The sequence below is a fragment of the Haemaphysalis longicornis genome, unplaced genomic scaffold (genome assembly GCF_048455015.1).
Source record: "Haemaphysalis longicornis isolate Haplotype H1 unplaced genomic scaffold, Haemaphysalis longicornis Haplotype H1 scaffold_10, whole genome shotgun sequence".
NCBI classification, from domain to species: Eukaryota; Metazoa; Arthropoda; class Arachnida; order Ixodida; family Ixodidae; genus Haemaphysalis; species Haemaphysalis longicornis.
This window is the reverse complement of record NW_027526204.1, coordinates 143,487,923-143,503,546: the sequence shown is the minus strand read 5'-3', so window position 1 is coordinate 143,503,546 and position 15,624 is coordinate 143,487,923. Positions and strand designations below refer to the sequence as shown.

General features: G+C 45.5%; 1 long non-coding RNA gene across 1 annotated transcript in view; it reads left to right on the top strand.

Annotated features, from left to right (window-relative positions):
• LOC144157985 (uncharacterized) overlaps positions 1-15,624 on the top strand; it is a 38,879-nt gene that overhangs the window by 8,477 nt on the left and 14,778 nt on the right. The window contains exon 2 of the long non-coding RNA XR_013319923.1: positions 11,240-11,450. This is a non-coding gene — a long non-coding RNA (uncharacterized LOC144157985). The remainder of the gene's footprint in view (positions 1-11,239; positions 11,451-15,624) is intronic.

Sequence of the window (15,624 nt, the reverse complement as noted above, 5' to 3'; positions counted from 1 at the left end):
GCATCATTGTATCAACTAAAAATCGCCTTACAACTTTTTCCTCATAACTGTACTTAGATACTCTCTTGAGAACCAAACACACAAAACCGGAAGGTCAAGACAGCTTCACGCAAATACCCGCTTACAGACCTTCCATGCACTGCGTAGACGACACAATAAATTCCGGTAGGTGCCTTTCAAGACACACATTAATTAGAGTACTCAAGAATGGATCGTTCTGGTCTCGTAAGAAAATAAAGCCGGAAACAAGTTTCCGGATGACGAGGTGGGCGAGGCCAACCCCTGCACACCGCACAGGTCGGAACAAGTTGGTTCGGCTGGTTCGCTCCCAGCTCGATCCCAGATGAACATTGCGAACACTCTGTGCATCTTTTGTACACTTACACGAGACATAAAGAGCACTTGCAATGCATACCAGACCGTATCAACTAAAAACACATTGCACACAAATGCACGCGAAAACATAGAAAAATGTCAACCCTGCCATGCCTGCACCTTCTTCATTTTTTTCGTTTCCCCCGCCCAATACTCTGCGCTTTCTTGATAACAACCTAGTGAAACGCCCAGGTATGTGCCCGGCATCGATGTCCATTGCATGTTTACAAATACTGGGGATGGTTCTGCCAGCTTCCATGCCAGAACCCAGCGCTCTTCCTCCAGTTTAGCTCACTCCAGTCTGGGTCTGGCGGTTTTTTCAACCTGCAACACACTTTCGCTGTCTATACAGTTTTAATTTGGATCCACACAAGATCCACTTCGTAAATGGAATTTTTTTGCAAAAAAAAGTTGCACTTATATATTTGGAACCGTGTTCCACATACCCTGAAAATGTAAGTGGAACAGTGCACAAGATATTTTTGCAGCTAAATTATGTGGATCGGCGTTCCAAATAACAGTATACGGATTACTGTTCCAAATAAACGGGTAGTATAAGTTACTGGAACACTGATCCACGTAAAATGATTATGGATTTATCCGGTGCGCCGTTCCAGGTACCTTCAGACCAGCTGTTTATATAAAACAGTGTTATAGACGTCGGAAAGCTGTCTATGGGATTCCACTTTTCCAATATATCTGCTTTCTTGTCGGTATAAACCGAGGTCATATGCCATGCTGGCGGGTGAAATGGTATCAGAAAGAAACCGCAAGCACCATTTTAAACCAGCCTTGACATACAGCCCGCAGTGATAGCAAGAATTGGAAAGCAGAAACCGCCGAAGCAGTGTGGTCCCTGACAGTTCCCAGAGTTGCCTATCGGAACACAGTTTTATATAAAGGTTGGTCTGAGATACCTGGAGCGGCACACAGAGAATTTGGCTTCATCCGTCGAATCTGCTGGGTTTTGGCTGCATGCAAAAGAAACAAGGCTCGCTTTAAAATACATACCAAACCAACTATTAGCATTGATACAATCCTTTTAAAAACACTAAACAAATTTTATTCGCTGGTATTATTGCGTACATTTGAGATATGGAGACATGTGTGTTCCCACTTGCACAGAAAATGACAAGCATACAGGAACAAATACCAAAACGATAAGAAGTGGCCAAAACGATCTAAGTGGCATTTTCCTATATTTGGTAATATTTGCCATTCTGCTTTGCTAAAACGCATGGGTAATAAAGATGGCTTTAAGCGCAATCGCGTCACAAACATACATGTACATCTACCCTCGCACTAACTTAGAAAGCATTATACAACATTGAGCATAAAATACGCTTTTTTATCACATGAAATCAGGTACACCAGATGCGGAAGTAGCACACTCCACTTTCCATACCACGTTTATACATCACGGTCCCAAAAAATGCAGTTTGCTATTATATTGTAGGGAAAAGCCAAAAATACATGCCATACAGGGTTGGATTATCACAAGACCTTCAAGAGTTTAGAAAAAGAACGCCGGAGCCCGTGCTAAAAAATATAGCATTTGCACAGGAAAACGTTCCGGAAGCATGTGGCACTATAACACAACTAATGCATGCATATTAAAAATATGCAGTTCCCGGAACCGAGACGTAAGTAATATCGAGCTAACTGCAGCCAAAACCGACTTTATAAGCGCCCTAAAAAAGCCTTTTACTTAGGCCGCGTTGCTTGCCCCGAGAATTCGTAGCTATTTGAAATACCTTATACAAAAAAATCTCAGTACACCCAGGGTGAATCTTACAAAATTTTACAAACCAGATAGCTCGGAGCATGTTAGGCATTTTAAAATTTAACTAGCAGCCTAACTCTATAGGCGTTATTAATTCCCTCAAGAATAATTCAGACATCCTAAATAACCAAGCCAGGCAGCGTTGAAACATACAGGTGACCAATTTTACCAAGAGAATGTGGAAGCATTTTTCCAGCCGGAACATTTATCTGAGGTAAAATTCACAGTCGTGTGAAACCCTACTATCATTATGACAGTACACTTGTGACCAAAGCACTGCCTCTAACAAGCAAGAAACGCGACTTAGTCCAAAGTAAACAACGTTTTCAAGACAAATATGGACATTTCGCATTCTTCTAGTGCTTGGGTGTCAGCTAAGATACAAAACAAAAATTGATTAATAAAGCCCCAAGCCGTCTGTGTAAATAATTACTCTCACGTTTGCATCCATCAGTAGTAGGACTGCGATGGCAAAAATTTTCATGAGCTGCACTTGAATAGTAAAAACGTTATAGTGCAGTGCCATTAACTACATTACAGAGCAGCTGCAAAGGCAGCCTGCGCTTTGGGCCCACAACGAAATATCGTAAATCAAAGCACGAGTTCAGTTTTGCAATTGACATGCCGCTTGCATCTACCAATCATTTGAACCACGACATGCCTTTAGAAATAGGCCTCAGCGTTTAAAAATAATTTACAACCCCAAGCACAGTGACCACATCAAGTCTTTCAACAGAGCTTACAACTTAAATGACACCAGGACACTGTTAAATGGCCCAGAACTCTCTGCAGAAGTCCCAAGAACTTTCCAAAGTTACACAAATATCAAACTATTGAGATGAAATATACGGCGGGAAGGAGGATGACCACATCTTGAAGTGACAACGCAGGCAGGAAGTCCATGACGTGTTTCCTGCAGACATAATTTACGCTGCCATTCTTTTCTCTCAAAAAAACTGGACGTCGAGAATAACTGCACCACCTCATGTACCTTTAAGGAAGGAACAAGCAAATTTTGTGAGACGATGACTTTAAATGAGTGAGTTGCTTTGGATAGCCCTTTTATATTACAGTAATTAATTGAAATATCAGTCATTTCCAGTGATTTCCTGGTTTCTTTTCTGGGAATGGTGCTAGCAATGTACAAAAAATATTAGCCCAGGCTGTCAATGGGAGCTCTCTGAATCCGGAAAGAAACCGTATTGGCTGTGTCCGCGGCGCCGTAATACCACAGCAGCAACTCTCAATGTAAAAGCCAAATGTTTGCAGAACTTGAATGCACAATAATAGCCGTTTCATCCACATGTTGCAGCATCCGAAACAGGCAGAATGGGATGGTATTTCCCAATATTGCAGTTCACGATAAATTCTTAGCAGTAAGATTTTGCTACAATGAAAACTACCACATATTCAGTCCCGCAAAAATAAAATGCCAGCTTCAATAAACACTACCATAAACGGAGTCCCACAAAAATAAAATGCCAACTTACCCAACTAAAATTAAGATGCAGGCGTTCCTGGCAGGGCCTCCTCGGGGTACATTTCCAGGAAAGTTTTGCCAACGTGTTCCCAAGAGCTCTTACAGTCTTTTTCAACTACAGGTCAAATTGTTGTCACTGAAATGGCGTTCCGAAGCCGTTATGTATAATGCAACTACCTAAAAGGTACCATCAAAGTTCCAGAACTGGCAGTGCGTACTTACTTGTAGAATGCAATGATTTCATCCCGTACAACGGCTTTCAGGTGTTTCCTTTTTGTGAACACACGCCTTCAAGAACGGGTTTAGATACGATGAAAATGGCAGTATGCATTCCTTGTTCCATTGTTTTAAGTCCCTGTCCGCCCTATATTCTAGAAAATAAAAACAGTATAAAAATATCAAAGCATAAATTTATGCTTCCCTCTAAGAAGGGAGCACTACAAAATATTGTACAATGACTGATTAATTGTACTAAAATTTTATTTTACAGCACGAGCCCTGGTAATGTTTTCATACGAAACAATTTGAAATATGAAAATATTTGAACATACTTTAGGATCACTTGTCATTGCTCCATGCGGAGTGGTGAACGTCTGTATAATACGAACATCAAGAAGCACTCTTTTGTGGCTTTAAGAGCTCCACAATGCATTCATAATCCGCCCCACTTGTCACGACGACGCCTCGGCGTGCCGAAGATGTCTTCAGCCACAGTGAACGCCAGAGCCATGACTTCACAGGTTAATGTAAGGAATGGAAATAATTCGTTTTAATTTCTATTCTGCAGATGAAGGAAAACAATTGTCGCAAGCTACCAGTGTAGAGACAAATGTCTCCACAGTCAGCCATAGTCTGTTTCTGGACAGGTTATTCTGATCGAATACAGAATGTAGCAATCTGCTTTCGCAGTATATTTTCTAAGTTCAAGGAAGCACAGAAATGAATTAATGTTTTTTGCACATAGTGATGCAAGAACTTATCACCTAAGCATTGTTGGAAATTATTCCGATTCTCGGGCTACCACTGACATTGAGGGCATAACAATGCGAGAGTGGCTCATTTCTAACGCAGTTCGTAAAGCAACAACCATTAATAGTAAGCACGTAAGCGTTATGGATAATTATCCTGGAGTTTCAGGTTACCACTGACATTGACAGTATAGAAACGGCAGCACACTTTCTATATACTCGCTGCTATTTCCACATTTCTTCCCCTCTACAAAAGAAACGTTCGTTACTACGGTACTCCTGTGACAACCACTGTCCCTACCATTTCTCTACACTTGAGACTAAGCACCAAGAATCATTTGACTGCTGCTCTTCCGTTCTTGGCCAGACGTCTGCCGCAACCCATCGAATTGAAACGGACAACTCCTGCATCGTCCGTCGCCGCCCATATCGCGTGTTTACATAAGAAAGGAAAATTATTCAGGAAAACGTGGATGATATGCTGAAGCGGGACATCATTCGGCCATCATCGAGCTCTTGGTCATCACCCGTTGTACTAGTTCGGAAGATAGACGGAAGCGTGCGATTTTGTGTCGATTACCGAGCCCTGAACAAGATAATTCGTAAAGATGTATACCTGATTCCGCGTTTCGACGACGCTATAGATACCTTGCAAGGTGCACAATTTTTCTCCAGCCTTGATCTTCGGCCACGATACTGGCAAATTACTATGGATGAGGCCGCCATAGAAAAACAGCCTTCGCCACACCAGATGGTCGGTGTGAGTTTAACGTTGTGCCTTTTGGGTTATGCAACCCGCCTGCAACCTTTGAGCGGATGATTGACAATGTTCTTCGTGGCTTAAAGTAGAAGACGTGCCTCTGCTACCTTGACGACAATGTTATCTTTTCTTCTACCTTTGTCGAACACCTTCACTGTCTAGACGTAGTTTTAACGAGCCTCGCCAGTGCTGGCTTGCAAATAGACACCAAAAAGTGTCGCTTTGCGAGCAAATCAATCAAAGTTTTGGGGCATGTCGTCAGCCGTGAATTCGCCCCGATCCCGACAAGATTAACGCCGTAGTTACTTTTCCGCAACCTCTTCGTCAAAAACACCTTCGAAGTTTTCTGGGCTTGGTATCCTACTTCCGTCGGTTCATCCGTAATTTTGCCCAAATAGCGCCGCCACTCAACAAACTGCTAGCATCTGCGACCCCCTTTACCTTGTCTGGTGACTGCGAAGCGGCATTCAGGACACTCAAGGATGCCTTGACTTCTGGACCGGTTCTCTGCCACTTCGATGATGGTGCTCCCACTGTAATCCACATGAACGCCAGTGGACACGGTATCGGCGTGGTCCTCCTACAACGCAACTCATCATCAGTAGAGCAAGTTGTTGCCTATGCAAGCCGGACTTTAACACCTGCCGAGCAAGACTACACTATAACAGAAAAGAAATGCCTTGCCGTTGTTTGGTCCGTCCAAAAATTTAGACCATACTTGTACGTGCGCCATTTCTCTGTTGTGACTGACCATCACACGCTTTCCTGGTTGTCGTCACTGAAACATTTGTCGGGCCGCCTCGCTCGTTGGACTCTCCGTTTACAGGAATATGATTTTACAGTGACCTATAAATCAGGGAAGAAACATATGGACGCGGACGCTCTTTCTCGCTGCCCGCTGTCGCCGCAGTCAGATGATGAGCATCCTTGTGTTGACTCCATAATTTTGCCCATTTCACCTGCAGATTACGATGCCTACAACTTGCCGGATAAGCTGATCTCTCTGCAGCGGGCCGACACGTACTGCCGAGACCCCATAAATCGCCTCGGCGGCTTGGCGCAGCCTTCCAACAGCCGCTGGCGTCGCCAGCTGGATAAATTTCGACTTTTTAATGGCGATATGTACCACTACAATGACAATCCTACCGGCGACAGATGGGTTCCTGCGATTCCCGTTCGCTTCGAAAGGAGATCCTAGAAGCTTTCCACGATGCCGCCACCGCTGGCTATCTGGCGTTTCGCAAAACGTACGACCGCGTCAAGAGCCGGTTCTTCTGGCCTGGCCTCGCTACCAGTGTCGCCAAGCATGTTGCATCTTGTGCTGCTTGCCAGCTCCGAAAGCATAAAACCAAGGTGGCTGAAGGGCTGTTACAACCCATGCCATGTGCGTCCGCTCCTTTCCACGTGGTGGCAATTGACTTTCACGGGCCCTTGCCATTGACGGCAGCAGGTAACCGTGTGATCGCCACTGCGGTGGACCATTTAACCAGATACGCCGAACCTGCTCCGCTTCGTGCCGGCTGCGCTTTAGAGGTGGCTCATTTCTTTCTAAAGGACATATTCTTGCGACACGGACCTCCCCGCATTGCTCTAAGCAACCGTGAAAAAACGTTCCTTCAACACTGCTGAACGAAGTTCTTCGGGCTTCTGGTACCGTCCACAAAACCACATCGAGCCACCATCCCCAAATAACTGGGCTGACTGAGTGATTTCACCGCACCCTCTCCGATAGGCTTTCGTTTTATATAAGCCCTGACCACAAGAATTGGGACACCGTTTTACCCTTCGTCACTTATGCGTACAACACCGCAACACAACGAACTACTGGCGTTTAGCCTTTCTCGTTTACGGCCGCCCTCCATTTCCCGTCCTCGAAGCTGCTTTCTTTTCTGCACCTGCCTCTCCGCAAGCGGATGTCCCAGGCGAGTTTTTCTCCCGCCTGGAACACTGCAGCCGCCTCGCACTGTTAAACACCCAGGCCTGTCAAGAAGACCGCAAGTCTCGTCATGATGCGACGCATCGGACTGTTTCCTTTCAACCAGGTGATGAAGTGTTACTTGCGACTCCCATGCGTGCAACATTATGTGAAAAGTTTCTTCCACGTTTCATTAGTCCTTACACCGTTCTGGAGCAGACCTCCCAGTCAACTATCGGGTGGCTTCTACGCGCCTCACGTCCGACCATCGGTGCCGCGGAACTGAAATTGTCCATGTCTCACGCATCAAGCCATTTCATCGGAGCCCCTGATCTCTCTAGCGGCCCGGAGGGGCCGCTCCCACCGGGGGTGGGGGGATATTGGGAGCACAGGCGACATCGTTGTTTCATAACTGTTACTCGAATGGCCAATCCCACGTAGCAACTCATCATCAGTTTGTTGCGCGCGAGCACCACACCATCTTGTTTATCTATCATCGTCGCGCCTTCTCCACCATCGCTTTTGCAACGACCTCTAGGCGAGGCTGCGTGGTCATTAAACGCGTCCTTCAAGTCTCCCGTGTCCGAGTGTTGCAGTATGTATGCATGTATGTATGTATGTATGTATGTATGTATGTATGTATGTATGTATGTATGTATGTATGTACGTACGTACGTACGTATGTATGTATGTATGTATGTATGTATGTATGTATGTATGTATGTATGTATGTATGTATGTATGTATGTATGTATGTATGTATGTATTATGGGGACCAGGGTTCTTAGGGGGACCTAGCTCGCACTCTAGACGGCCGCAAGGCTAGCTCCACTGAACTCTACCTCGGACCGTCAGCTGGGGCAGCAGCAGCGAACAGCAAGGAACACACCAGACACAGCGGAACGCCCAAACCCGCGTTCATTGGCTCCTCGAACAGCGTAGTCCGACTCTTCGCTGGTCCTGACCCAGCGGACTGGCTAAGATCACGAGAAAGACTCGAAGGGCAGACAAAGGAAGGCAAAAGCGGAGCACCGGTGCTCATGTCTGTGGTATCCAACGTCTCAAACCAAAAGCCCTGATCCTTGTCCCCCGCACCCGGACCGGCTTCCGGGGACCCCGACAAAGCGGTCACGCGAGGGGGGCCCGCCACGCCACCGGCGTGAGCAGCGCGGCCGCCGTAGAAAAGAAAGGAACCCCCCGCCCCCCACATCTCCTCGGCAGCGGGCTGCTAGGAATGGGGAATACGTGGGACTCTGGGTTTCCCGCCGTATCTATGTACTACCTATGTATACTCGTGTCCGCAGATGAGTTAGGTAGCCCGAGAGTGGTGGCCGAACCACATCGCGGTGCCGCCTAGAAACGCCGGGGGAAAGCAACAAGTGTCGTCCCTCCTAAGCGTCCTCACATCCCGTGCCACGTTATCTGATATCTTTAATCGCCACGGCATTTGCGTGTCTGACTGGGCGTGACAGTTTTCATAGGGCAGCGCATGGCTGCACAGTGCTGGTTATATTGCTGCTGGCAGCCAACAGCGCCGACTATGTCCGCCGTTTTTGAGAGTGAGGAAGTTGTGCACTTGAAAACGTGCCGTGATTTAGGCAATAACGCCCGACAATCCATATCCTGCTCACGGGCGCCATAGTATTATCTGCCTACCCGATTTCTCAGTGCCTTTATTAGAGATGTAATACAAATAAACCGGCAAGAATATGTTGCTGGAGGACATACCTAGCACATTCCAAGTGTAGGCGTACTGGAAATTTATCATTTTTAAAAATCAGAATACCGCTTCAGATATTGCTCTTTTGTTGGGAGTTGGGTCGTTTGGGCTAAAGAAATGGCTGGAATTAATTAGTTGAGGAGTGTTCTGATGACGGGTGAAAAGAAAGGGTGCGTGGCCTAAATGTTTTTGCGTAAGTGGATGGAAACACTCTGCGGCCTGTGAGCGGAAAAAAATATCGGTGGTTGTAATTTATATCACGCAACAAGGCACGTTTTCAAGCGCGCACGTTCCTAGGATTTAACAAAAATAAACGGCGGGTACTGTCGGCGGTGGCTACTGCGAGCGGCAAAATAACCAGCGCCATTGTACAACTAAGCGTTGCCATTTGAAAGATGTCACGCCCTGACAGACAAACCACCAAAGCAATTATTACACGCATCATATAAGGCTGCGAAAGAAGTGCGCCCGCAGACCCAGTACGCCGCTCAGTGCTTCCCGTCGGCGCTTCTAGGCAGCGCACCAGTGCACTCGGCCACCACTTCGTGCTCCATATACTTTCGCGTGGACCGTTGCTTACACATGAATGTGTGTATGTATTTGAGAACGCGTTTAAATTCTCCAAACACAGATGATTTAACAAGTGCGGGTGGTATAAATGTCTTCCACCCATAAACAAAACCGGAACACAAAGCTGTGACAAAAAAGCTCAGCCAAGTTCCAATTCTGCATTAAAAATAAAGCGAAACTTTCCTTGTAAGGACTTGACCACGTTGAAAACAACTGGTTGCCGGAGAAGTATTAATCGCTTAGGACACGTGTGATTTCCAACTGCTTTTTTTAAAAAAAGTGGTGCATGCGTGCTTATTTTGTAATATAGTACTCATTTTATGGGCAAAAACAAAAAAAGACCTCGGAATGTGACACGGCGGAAATCTTAATAAGAAAAGCTACAATGAAAATAGACATAAAGTCAGGTAGTCCAGCTCTTGTGGTCCTAAAATTAATTTTGCGTGTCATGGATCAACAGCAAGGTTCATTCATTCATTCATTCATACAAGTCCTCTGTACAGGTTTGATTTTCTGGTCAATCTTAGCACTCAGTGCTTGTAAATTAGCCACGCAGTTAATGAAAAAACCCATTGCGTATAAATTCAATGAAAAGTAGCACAATACTTTCTTCCGTATATACAGCGAACGATTCCCAGTGCATAAAAAACACAAAGGAAGTGCTTTTTGCGACTGAACATTCACCAACTTTATTCCCCTTTAAACACTGTAAACGGCAAAAGCAGTAACTCAGACCAAGGCGATACACCAATATCACACTCACTTACATGAATACAATTCAATGCTACTTCCAAATTAAAGAGATTACGGAACATGAATATAAACAAGTTAAACAGAAAGCCGACAAACAAATGCTTATAGGTCAAGTGGCATTACCTAGTCGGGGTTTACTGAATCTGCTCACCCTAATCTAATTGCTTTGTTCAGCTTCCGTTTCGTGTTTATTGGACATTTCATCACTCAATTTATTGAATACTTCCGGAACGAAATAGGTCCGTGTTCTTTTTCCGGTGTTAGGGTTTACTCGTGGTTTCACATACCTCTCTTTTCTCGCAAGCACCCCACTACTTTTTACCGCAAACCTCAATTCTGTAGTGAAATAGTGATTCATCAACACTACTTGTACAAACAGTTCTTTAACAACTAGTATACCCAGGGCATGGTATTTTATTTCGTACCAGTGCTATGTAATACTATGCCGTAGGTTATGCTCTTCTATTTTACTATTTACTCTAATAATTTCTTGTTTTTTTTTTGTTTCCCGGGCAAGTGCATACAGTGTGATCCCATATATCAATAACAATTCAGCTAGCACCTGATACACTGTAAGCTTAACTTTGAACGGAGCTCTTCCTCGGAGGGATACATCATTGCAGCAGTTGATCTTAGCTTCTTACATATACTTAGCGTGACTTTGCCACGTTGGACATTGTTCAAAACGTACACCTAAATACTTCACGGTCACTTCGAGTGGCAAGGGGGATACAGCAAGAATTACAGTATGAAGAATGCAATCAAAATCATCATGTTAATTGTTATAACCGCTAGCCCTTACGACGTCCTCGAAAACAGTTTTATTGGTGTGGTTAAATCAAAGCCGTTATTCTCACCAGAGCCCTGTTGAGAAAAAATGCCTGTCATTTTTTTTTCTTTCCCGGTTGCTGGCAGACATCTGGATCAGTGGGAAATTCTTGCTCAAAAGAAAGTGAGTGTGGGATGGACTCGTGCTGCGTGCGTCCTCCATCAGGAAAATCCTTGGAATGCCAAGCCAAAGGAGGCCAAAATGATCAATGTGGCATCACCGGGCTAACAATCTTTGGAGCCGAGGCTACCGACACAAAAAATGAAACATATGATAAGTACTGCCCATGCAAAGTTGGTATGTTTTAGTGTTCCTGCAATTAACAGTGGTAAAAACGTCCGGGTAACTATATATATGTCGATCAAATCACCGACGAAACAATTTCAAGAGGGTAGAGAGTCGCCTATACATTCATGAATACTTCTTTCCCCGTGCCTCACGGCGACGTGTAAATATATATCTTATCGCACGTACATGGGTAAGTATGCAGCTAACAACGCACACGTTCATGCACAGGTAGTTGTTTTTCCGCATGTATTAGTCCGGTTCCCGACATGGACACATGGGCGCGAAAGATTAACTGGGTACATAATTGCTTCCCATTTTAAGGTTGTAAGCAATATATAAATGGTGTTGACGCGTGGCTCTTAAGTATGGACGTGTGTGCATATCGGACACCACAGTACGAGGGTAGGGTGCAGTGCATCGCAGCTTGCCCCTAACATTCCGGTATTATAAACGTCATTCGAGATGTAGCTAATGACCGGTACCTATTTCTCGTGCCAGCAAACCCCATTTCAACTCAGCTTGTAATTTTTGGAAGCATGGAAAGGCAGCCATGTAGAAGATGTCGAGGAGAATACAATACATATAGTTGCGAGAACGAATCGCCTTATATAACCACGTTCTTTACCAGGTGCAGACAAAATGACCTACGAGGCCATTTCTTACCAGTCGTCCAATTCTCGATTGCGTCTTCTAGAATATTAGTCAATCTGGCTCCGTGGGACAGTACTTTCCCAATGGAAACTAGCTATAGTAGTGGCCATCCTAAAATATGGTATAGCACCAACGACGTATGATTCTTTCCGACCAGTAGGTTCGCTGAGATGCTTTGCTAAACTTACAGAGAAAACGATATTCAGAAGAATGGCCTGGTACCTTGAGAGCAAGAAATTTCACCAGCCTGAGATGAACGGTTTTCTCGAAAACAGAACAGCCACTGACGACGTGATTGCACTAGTTTCATCTCTGGAAGAACTGCATAATGGGTATGTTCATATTGCCGTATTTTTAAACTATAAATCGGCATTTGATTCAGTTTTTAGGATGCCATTCCTACATTCCTTGCTGTTCTCGGGTTCGGTAGAAGATTTTACGCTTGGATTTCAAGTTACCTCCAACGGCGACAACTTCCGTCTCCACACCGGAAGGCCTAACTTACGGCTATGTAATACAAAAAGAACCCCGAGGAGCACTATTTCGCCTTAGGCTATTTAACCTTTATGTTATCCATCTGAAGCATATACTCCCTCCTGGAGTCCACGTCACACTTTTTGCGGGCAACATCTGCATTTGGAGTGCGGCGCGATCACGCCTACCACGCAGCAAAGTCTACAGAAAGCTGTCGCAAAAATGTCTGCGTACCTCTCACCCAGAAGACTGCTCCTATCTTCCAAGAAAAGTGTTGCCCCTGCTTTTACTCGCTACCTCATAAAACAATATACGCTACTTCTCGGAGGGCATACCCTCCAATACGTACCAACCCAAAGGTTCCTCGCAATCACAATAGACTGCAATCTTTCCTGGGCTCCATATCTAAGAACTCCGTGCGAGAATAACCGCAATGTCAAGAATGGCCGGGTATCTCGCAGCCAGTCGCTGGTGCAGTGACTCTCGCTCTATGGTACTGCTCTTCAAAGTCCATGTCAATGGTCTACTGCGTTACAGCCTCCCTGTCCTCCAGAAGCTTCTGCCCACAAGCAGAAAGCAGCTAGATGCGACCAGAAACAACTGCCTCCGCATCTGCCTCGGCCTACCAAAAGGGGCGTGACGCTTAGGTACAATCGCTGAAGCTGACTGTCTGCCCTTAATCGTGACTCGGCTCGGGGAAACTTTGCGAATACATCGACGACATCGACTGCACGCCAAAAGCCATATACTGACGCGCATGGTTCAAATTATAACTCGAGTTTCGGGAAAATCGTCAGGACTCTTCCTATTCCCTCCCAGGCACCAAAGGCAATGCCATCTAATTTCCCGCGCTTAACCCCTTCTCCCTGCATAACAGATGCAGGACCCCGGAATGGACTCCAAAAAGAACATGCCTCAAATTGGACTCCTACAGTTAACACTTCACCTTATCAGCCGGCTGTACCCTGATGCAAACCACATCTCTACAGACGGTTCATGCACACCTGAGCGCAACTCCTCTCGAATCTTTATTCTTTCTACTGGCCAGACATTCTTCTATTGCCTCGAGCGGGCGACATCATCTATGACAGTCGAGCTCCACGCCACCAAGAAAGCTATACGCTACGTTTTACGCCAGCGGCCGAGGCAATGGACCACTTTTCCGGACTCGAAGACAGCTCTCCAAAGCCTGCAACGCAGAGAGCACTTCACCATTCATGAACATTCCTGTTGTGACATCACATACCTGCACCACCTTGCCAGCAATGCTAGGTAGCATATAACGTTTCAGTGGCTTCCGGTCACTGTGAGCCCGTAAATGCGTAATGTGAGGAACATTTTTGCCTTCCACATGAAGCCGGAAATCTCACGAAGGGGATTGTTTGAACCCAACGGAAGCGTCATTGCTGTTTTCCAGAGCGCCACCATGCCATTCTACGCTACTTACACCCTGAGCGCAGAATGAAGCTGTCAGAGGTACTTACACACCGACTAGAGACGTTGCATCACCGACTACGTGTCAACGCAGCGCTCACGAAGTCATATCCTTTTTGACTTGGGGCCGCAACAAACCCTTACAGCGACCACTGCGGATCGCTGGAAACCATTAAGAATTTGCTGTTAGAATGTTATCTACAGACAAGGTGTAGCCTTGTGCAGAAACTAGAGCCCCGCACCCAAGGACCGATAACCTTGAAAGTAATCCATGCTTAATCCATGGCCCTCTCCACCAGCTCAACGCGAAGTACTGGCTGAGTTATTCGATTATCTGGACGAGATTGGCGTCATTTAAGTGATTTAGTGTTTAGAAAACAGACCTTCTGGTCACAGTACGGACACAAACTGGATGTTCTATTTTTGTTATTTTACGCTCTTCTTTTATTTCTTCTCTTTCATCCTTTTTCTTCGTCCCTAGAATCTATGGGGCCTTTTCACACCATTTTCCCCCGTCCCTCGCCAGACAGCATGTCGGTGTCAAAATTCCGGCAAATATCTTGGCTTTTTTTCCTAATGGAGAGCCTTCTCTTTTTTCTGGAGATACATGCGGGAATGTCTTCTCAATAGTTCCTCGGCACAACATTAAGTGAGCAAACAACCAAATCTTCGCCGAACTCCTAGACAGACCATTGCTAGCGATTGGTGCTTCTAATTTTTACGCACTTATTCTTTAGTGTCATCCCCACCCTACAACTTTCGTCGATTTACGTTACCTGAAAAATTTTCTAGAATACTATTTTACTGTTCGTTATAGTTTTAAAGGCTTCGTGTGGAGGATGGCCACTTACGTGAATCCAACTTCCTACTCAAGCTCACAAGAAAGAATATTCATGGCTATGGAACACGACATTATATTATAAGCGTTCTCATCATACGTCTTGCTGCACCCTCATGCTGAAGGTGTAAGAACGGTCAGTAAAATTAAAAAAGTAGTGGCCTTCCAATCTGTGAAGAAGGATGACCTGCGAAGCTGGACGCAGTCCATTGAGCGCGCGAAAGGAAATACGGTTGCAGTAATTTGCGATTGAGCATACTTCCTAGAAAAATTAGGTAAGTGAATCGTGAAAGGACCGGAGGTTCAGTGCCGTGGACAAACTAGGAACTGTCTCTTTTACCTCCGCTTTATAGGCATCCCGCTTCGTAGCCAATCCGCTCGACCACTGAGAGAACGACAAAACAAGTCGCATTTGGCCGTTTGACGTCCACGTTTAAAACTCTTGCCAGCACAACAGACATGCCATCAGCAAGGGCATGAAACCTGTATCTTTGCGTGCATGCCCCTATAACTCCTCCCCCCCCCCCAACTTGTGCATGCTGGCAGCCCGGTTATGTGCGCGGGCTTAGAAGTGAAAAAAAAAACCGCCACAAATTTGCTCTAAACGCCCTTTAAGATGCACAAGCAATATTGTCCACGTCGGCGTTCCGAGCGGGTAAGTGGGTCTTCATTCGGGAGGGGTTGGCAGGTACTCGACAAGCTAGAACTAGACTTAACAGCCGCAGCAGCGGCTTTCTATTGTTTTCGCGTCTATTCGCACTTCTCTTCGGACCAACGCTTCTTCAA